The sequence below is a fragment of the Paroedura picta genome, chromosome 9 (assembly GCF_049243985.1).
Source record: "Paroedura picta isolate Pp20150507F chromosome 9, Ppicta_v3.0, whole genome shotgun sequence".
Taxonomy (NCBI): Eukaryota; Metazoa; Chordata; class Lepidosauria; order Squamata; family Gekkonidae; genus Paroedura; species Paroedura picta.
This window is the reverse complement of record NC_135377.1, coordinates 42,219,093-42,227,104: the sequence shown is the minus strand read 5'-3', so window position 1 is coordinate 42,227,104 and position 8,012 is coordinate 42,219,093. Positions and strand designations below refer to the sequence as shown.

At 42.9% G+C, this 8,012-nt stretch overlaps 1 long non-coding RNA gene across 1 annotated transcript in view; it reads left to right on the top strand.

The window, feature by feature from the left end:
• The first annotated feature begins 736 nt into the window (after positions 1 to 736).
• The window catches only part of LOC143844239 (uncharacterized), a 134,689-nt gene continuing 127,413 nt past the window's right edge, over positions 737 to 8,012 (top strand). The window contains exon 1 of the long non-coding RNA XR_013233883.1: positions 737 to 849. This is a non-coding gene — a long non-coding RNA (uncharacterized LOC143844239). The remainder of the gene's footprint in view (positions 850 to 8,012) is intronic.

Genomic DNA, 8,012 nt, shown 5'->3' with positions numbered 1-8,012 from the left:
GCTCTCCAGATATCCACAGGAATTGTTGCCCACAGACATCTGGAGAACCACAGTTTGGCCATTCTTGCTTTAAAGTATCTGAAGAATCAAGGTGGGAGAATCTAAAAATGTTTGATTTTCCGAGGCATCCTCTTCATAACAATATGATGTATGCATTATTTTTATTTAGAACTAGGGCATAGAGTCTGAAAGACTGACATGAAGATTGTTGTATGATTTTTCAAGATATGTGTGTGGAAGAAAAAAATAACAGTGTGATTTTATCATGTAGCAGGGATTTGAACCTCACACAATGTCCAAGTCTTAATTGATAGAATTATATTTAGCTTTCAGATTCCACTGACTTTCTCCTTTTTAAAGTGGATAAAAGAAAATGAGCTAAATGCATACAGAGCAAAAATGCTGAAAGGACATCCAGATGGCAGCTGTCCCTGCTCCTACTTAGATACTGCAATGTCCCAGGAACAGAAGATGTGTCTCAGCTGTGTTTATTCCCAAAATGCCCCAATCCTTTCAACAGGATTTAATTATGCTCACTAACGGTACTAGCCTCCAGTTGAAGCTCAGTGAAATCAATGAGCTTAGACTGGTTGTGATGGACAGGCTAGGTTCCACCTCTCTTCAAGAACAAACAATGATTGCTGACAGAATGTTGAGGAGATTTGAAAACACAATTTAGAGGTGAAAAGACAGGTTAGCAGTTAACAGCTAGAGTTTAGCAGTTGAGAAGCTGACATCTTAAGTGCAAAGAGGGGCTTCTGACTGAGGGAAGGAATTATTAGGATTGGGCATGAATCGGCACATGAACTAAAGCTCATGATGAATTTTGGCCTGTTCATGAACTTCATGGTAGGTCAACTGGCATAAACTTTCCGTGAACTTCCAGCAGTTTGTGGTGGATTGTGGAGTTCATTAATGGATATATTTCCAGACAGATTGTCTCTGCTCAATCAAAATGTTTACAAATATATGTATGTATGTATGTATGTATGTATGTATGTATGTATATACACACTAGAAAATAAGCCCGCTGTAGTCTAAATACAGTGGGCGCTAGCGGGGCTGGCAAGTTGGGGGTGGGGGCTCCGCGGCCTCCCAAGGCCCGTCGCCGGAGCCATGGGCGGCGGTGGGCCCGTGATCAGGGTTATGGGGCGCCCTACCTTTCTGCAGTGGTGGCAGGAGCGTGGCCTGGTGGGGTGGGCGCAGCAAGAAGCTGGCGGCGGCAGGGGTGGCTGGCTGTGGCGTCTTGGGTGCGCAGGCTGCGGTGGCTGCAGGGCTCATTTTAGGCATCGTGGAGGCCGCACGGAGGGAGATGCGAAGGCATGCACATGCGCAGATGCATCTCCCGTTGGAGCGGCAGCGGCTGCCTGTGGCAGAGGGAGTGCAGGCCTGGCGGGGTGGGTGCAGCAAGGATCTGGTGGCAGCAGGGGTGTCTGGCCATGGCGTCTTGTGGGTGCGGTCCATGGCGGCTGCAGGGCTCGTTGTAGGCGTCACGGAGGCCGCACGGAGGGAGACATGAAGGCGCTCGCATGCGTGGACACGTCTCTCATTGGAGCGGCGGAGGGCCGGGTGTGTCGGCATCGATGTGGCCATGTGCTCAGCCGGAGGGAAAGGGCAGGGACACAGCTGAAGTGCGCAACGGTAAGTTGGGGTGGGGAGAAGGGTTGGTGGGCTGGTAAGGGACGGGCAGGGCGGTGTTCGTGGTGGGAAGGGTGCGGAGAGTGGCCGTGGGAGAGTCTCACATGGGGGGGAAGCGGCAGGTCCCTGGGGCGGCAAGGGCTGTCATTGTGGCCAGGGAAAGCAGGTTTCCCTGGCTGCATCAGCGTGGGGCGACCCTCGTCCCTGGCGGCCATCCCCGTTCTCAGGCAACTCACCTTCTGGAGGGCGCAGCATGGAGGATGGCCGCTCGGGAGGAGTGGAGAGTCGGTGGCACTCCATACCTTCTCTTCTGTTGGATGTTGGCAGTTAAGACTGAGAGGCAGGGAATGTGTTAAAAGCAGAGCATATTAATTTATTCATGATTGTGACCACCTCTCCCCTGATGAGTCAGGGGCATTAGGTGGACTCAGGGCTCTGAGCCACCTATCTCTCTGCTGATGCCAAGCAGAATGAGGCTTAGCTAATAAGAATCTTTTCCCCCTCACCATTGGAAACAAAAAAGGTCAGATGGTGGCATCCTGTTTGGGTGCCTGCAGAATTGGACTCCTTTGTCTATTTTTTTTTTAATTTGGTGATACTTTTGAAGAGAAGCTCCTGCAGCCACGCTGCAAATTTGGTGCCTTTATCTCAACACTCACCTACCCCAACCATGTAATAGATGGGAAAGGAAAAATTGTTCATTTTTAACTGTTTGATCTCGACACAACTGAATCATGCCCAAATTGGTGTTTGGCAGTTTGGCCAAGGCTGGTCCAAGCTATTTAATCACAGGGGGAAGTTGATTCAGACTGGATTAGTCCAAAAATTGTCCAAATAAACATTGATTCAGAGTATCCAAACTGAATCACACATGCCTGGTGTCTAGCATGCCAGGGACATCGTGAACTGAACCAGTTTGTTTGGCACCTCTGATAGTACATGATGGTTCATGGCTCATAAATGCCAGGAACCACAAACTGAATTGAACCACATTTTCCTGGTTCATTCCCATCCCTAGGAAAGGCATGTTGTTCTCTACAAATGTACACAAGCAGTAGGTCTTTTGAAAAAGTCAGTAAAAGGTAGAGCCTATAGAGACTTGCAATCTAGGAGGCAGGACTCTGGCCCAGCTTCCATCTTGACATGTGACTTGAAGTACAGTACCCTGCATCTTTTTCCCCAAAAGTTGAGTGTGGGAGGATTTCTGCTGTACCCCACATAGAGAAAAAGTTACCTTTTTAAAAATAATAGCAGCTCATGGGACTGGCTTCTGCTCAGAAAGAAAGGCAAGATGAAAACTGCTGAATGAAATTCCCTCCCACACTGCCATGGTCCTTTGACATGCACGCAAAAACTGATACTTCAAATGGTGCTTTGACAAAACCGTTTGGCTCTTCATAATCCAGATTACTGACATTTTTTCTTTCTCCAATAAACCATGCTCAAACCACTTTAGTCTAGAATCAAATAAAGAATGAGATTTCTACTAGAACTTTCTCTTTGAAATCCTGGCACATGGCTTTTGGGACATTCAACACTGCAGTGGTCTGTATTTACAGATTGCCCATAATCAATGTGCTGTGGAAGCATAAATATTTCAGCTTCTAATCCTTTTGTGAACGATGCGCATGAGGGGGAAAAAACCATACAAAGCTCTGAGTTGGTTTACCATGCCAAGTGTAATGTTACGCTGCATTGTCAAAGTGTCACATGCACATGTTCAAACAAAACACTATAAAACCAACAGCTGACAGTTGCCTACGCAAACTTTTGTTCAGCAACTCTTCACTGAGAAAACCTCTTCGTCAGCTCACTGGAAATGACACAGTTCATCGGGCCCTGACAATAATCACATTCTCTGAAGTCCAAAATCGAAATATTTCTCTTTTTCTATCCCCTCCCCTGGCTAGTAAAGATAGCTTCTGAAAACTAGCTCTGCCGAGAAACAGCCTTTGTTCGCTATTGAAGCAGACATCAAACATGTGTGTCAGGATCAAAAATGCTATTTTGCAGTCCCATTATGGAGAAAAAAGAGTGGGGAAAAAATAGGCAAGCTATCTTCCCAGAGGATGCTGGCTTCCCCCCCCCCCCCCGCCCCCCAGTCTTAGTCCTAGAAAAGTATTCCTAGGCCAATTAAGTACATCTAATGTCAGTAGGAAATGGCCAATTAAAGTGCAGTCTTTGCAGTCAGATGCAAGGCACCAAATAAGTGGGCAGAGTAAACAAGAGTTCCAACTGATGTCCCCAGCCTACCTGCTTGCCTGTCTATTTCCTTTTCCTCTTCATTCTCCTTTGTCAGTGTAAGCATGTAACAATTTAGGAAAGATAACAGTGGGAAGTGAGCAACTCTACCATTTTGATGGAAAAGATCAAGTATTTTTTCCTTCAGTACTTAAAATGTAGTGCTCTCAAGGAAGGATACTTGCAAGCAACTGCAGAGAATTTTGACACAAATATAGATATTTTAATCTTAATATGAACAAACTGTTCACTTACATGTAAGTTGACCCCTCAGTCTAATTGGTCTTGATGGTTTGGTTTGAAGTTTATGTCAAACACCATTCCAAGTGCATTGCAATTGTGTAGCAGAGTCACTTCAAAAGCAGTAGAGCTGATTTTTGTACCCCGCTTTTTCCTTCCAGAAGGAGTCTTAAAGCAGCTTACTAAACCCTTCCCTTCTTCTCTCCATAACAAACATCCTGTGAGATAGTTGAAGCTGAGAGACTTCGGAGACAATTGTGAGTGGCCCAAGGTCACCCAGCTGGCTGCAGGTGGAAGAGTGGGGAAACAAGTCCTGTTCTCCAGATTAGAGGCTGTCAGTCTTAACTACTACACCAAGCTGGCTTTCAAGAATTTCCTGGATATGTTGGTTTAGATGCTTCAGAATCATGGTCACATGAGGGCAACTGATCAGAACAGTTCTCTATCATGATTCAGGATGACAGACATGTAATTGCATAGGTCTTCTCATTAAAAAAAAGCATAACTACCATTCCTATGAAGCCATGTGAAAATGTGCAAGATCTGGATGGTTCATCTGCTTTGGCCACTGATGATGACTGACCCAGATAGCAAAAAGAGATACAGGGTGGCATCTTACAATTGTAAGTCACTAGCTGTGAAACACTAACATAGTGTGCATTTAAAAAAATGTCAGGCAGCTGGAAATAGTTGTGACAATGAACAGGAGGCCAGGACCAAACACATTCAGTCTGGATTCAGTTGAGCAGTTTGTCAAATGTTAAACTGTGCTAATCCGAAATGGTAAATAGACCTAGGCTGGTGATTAAACATCTTTGATTTTTCCTTAGAGATTTGTAACTTGAATCATGCTGTGACTGGTTAATATATACAACTGTACAGTGAAATCACCTATTCCTTTAAATGTAGATTTCCATCCTTCCTTCCCTTAGGAGAAAAATGCAACTCCCACTCATTTCTTTGACCAGGAATAGAATGCAGGGCATTGAGAGAAGTCATTCCTCACCACAAATAACTGAGGAACTAGGCAGCATGGAGTTCTCTTGGTTTATTCCTTCAGTTACAATTATGGGGCATTATTTCCCAACTGATATGATGTCTGTCCCCAGTTTCAGTCCTATGCGTTCAAAAAACGAATTTTTGGTGTGATAGGGGAAAAGATCTTTGAAAGTCTTACAGGGGAGCAGTCATTCTGAGGTCCTAGGCCCATTCCACACACATAAGTTAATTCACTTTCAATGTGCTTTGGTAGCAGGATTTTCCTGTGCAGAACAGGAAAATAACTTCTAAAGTGCATTGAAAGTGCATTATCTATTGTGTGCAGAATAGGCCCAAGTCTATACTTAGGAAAGAACAAGTTGGTGAAGACCAAGGGTATATCACTAGCAAAAAGAGTTATCAGGGACTTAAAGATGCTTAAGGATGAGTGCCCTGAAGTGTTGGTGGTCTGGATGGAATTCCACCTGTCTGGAGGTCTTCCACCAGTGACCACAGGAAAAGCCAGACACAATGCCATCATGGCCATTAGAAAGGCAGCCATTTAATTAATTTCAATGATATTTAAATTGATAAACTAGTTGAACCCATACTTGGTTGACTTCCAAACAGATTTTGAGCTCACAATGTATAGTGTTCAATTACAGGAAAAGGGGAGTGGAGGAGAATTTATTCACAAAAAAAAGTTGAAATCTTTCAAGTTCATCCATACACAACAGTATCTCCAAGCAGTCATCACAAGCAGTCCCATGTAAAATGTGTTACAGTTGTTAAGCTTGTAAACATGGATCAATGTGGCAAGATCCCTTACACTAAGAAATTCTGACCTGTTTGGATTAATGAGTTTGTGCTGTATAAAGTTAGTGACCCAAATTTTCTGAGGGAAGATAGTGTGTGTTTGTGTAAGGCGGAACAACAGTGTGAGGGTTTTTGCTTTTAGGATTTTTTGTGTGTGATATTGTATGATTCTATTTGTTCTTTATGGCTCTTGGTTTCTTGGTTTTCAAAACGTCTTCAGTTTCTTTTGTTCCGAAGCACTGGATTAATATTTTACAGCTTGCTACAGATGCGATTTTCAAGGTTTATAAAATGAAGTGTCTGGAGGGATTTTATTAATAGCTGGAGAATGGCCAGCTTATTCCAGTAATTTCATCTGTAAAACAAGGATGAGCAAGAGAATTGAAAACATGTACAAATTGCATTATAAAGCTCTATACAGTGTCACTGTTTATTATTTTATTTATTCAAGAGCAGTTATAGGAAACAAATCAACCAGCCTGACCTTTCATGCTGATATAAATACAAGATTTATTAGTTGTTATTGAAAACTTCAGGCATTATTCAGCACTGAAGGAAAAGCAAAATAAATATTCTGGCAGTAGAGAGATACCAAGTTATTTTTCTATGGTGTTGCAAATTATTCAGTAATAAGGGAAGCGGGTCTGGTGTTGTCATGAGGATGCGAAGAAAATAAAACATTTCCTCAAATAGATCTATCTCCTTTTCTGATCTGGAATTGCAAAAGAATTGTCTCCCATCCATGAACTTCAGTTAACCATAAATGGCAAGATACAAGCCTGAGGTCTCAGATGGGCATATAAAATAATAATCTTCATGGCTTTCCTCAGATGAAATGACCCTGCATTTGGTCATTTTATTTTTACTTTCTTCAAACAATATTGTATTGCTCAGTAGGGCCCAGTTTTTCTTTGCCACAACAGCTACACAGAGAATGAACGTAGTGGGGGGGGGGAATACTCTTCAAGAAGGTAAAAGGGGAAATTCAGACTGAAATCTAAATGGCTATGGAATCTACAATGAAGCACTATTTTTCCCAGTGCCTTTCCCAGGGTTATTCTCTGTGCTCCCTGAAAAAAAATCAGAGGGACCCTTTTTTTGTGGCCTTTCTTCAAGAGCGAAGTGAGTGGCTGCAGGTTTAACCGAAAACAAGCAACATGGTGTGCTTCTGGAAGCAATGCATCTCTGTACCCCAGCCAATACACAATATAAGTTTTTTCTGGAGTTCTCCTCAGCTGAATGTAGTAACAAACAAGCAAATAATGATGGTTAATATGATTGACAACTTACAAGTGGGGCCTGGAGATCTCACAGAATTGCAACTAGTCTCCAGACTACAGAGACCAATTCCCCTGGAGAAAACGTCTCATGTGGAGGGTGGACTCTATGGCATTATAACTCGGTGAGATCCCTCCTCTGCCCAAGCCCCTCCCTTCCCAGGCTCCATTCCCAAATCTCCAGGAATTTCCCAATGTGGAATCAGTAAACCTAATAATTCAGAACATACAAATGGTAAACCTATTTCAATGCTGTATTTATAGCTATAGCATGTCTATGCTATAATTATACGTTCTAAATCTGGGACAGGTGTACTATCTTTAAACATTCATGAACACAGGAAACAAAGTAGAGATTTTTAAATATATATTTCTAATTTCATAGAAATCAAGTAAATTGACCATTCCAAAACAGCTCTTTGACCAATCATGCACGGGCTGGAAAGCCCATGATGTCAGTGAGAAGGCTTTGGGGAAAATAACTGATTATGTATGACATCGCTACCATCCAAGGCCTGGCCTAACCAAATACCATTCAGTTTTATAGTACCATTCAGAATGAGTACCATTCAGTTTTATAGCTGTCCCATCCTTGTGATGTTATCTTGTTGTTTGGTTGGCATTATCTAAAAACATGTCACATAAGAAACATAGTATTTGAAATCATGTTTAAAAAATTCTGGCCAGAGGGAAGCATTTTACTCATGATGTCACTGTCAAAAGCTGTTGACTTGCATAAGGGGCCATTTTCTGGCTCCAAGAAACGGCATAAGGGGACGTTTTCTGGCATGCACACAAATTCTTTGTTGGCATATAACAGGC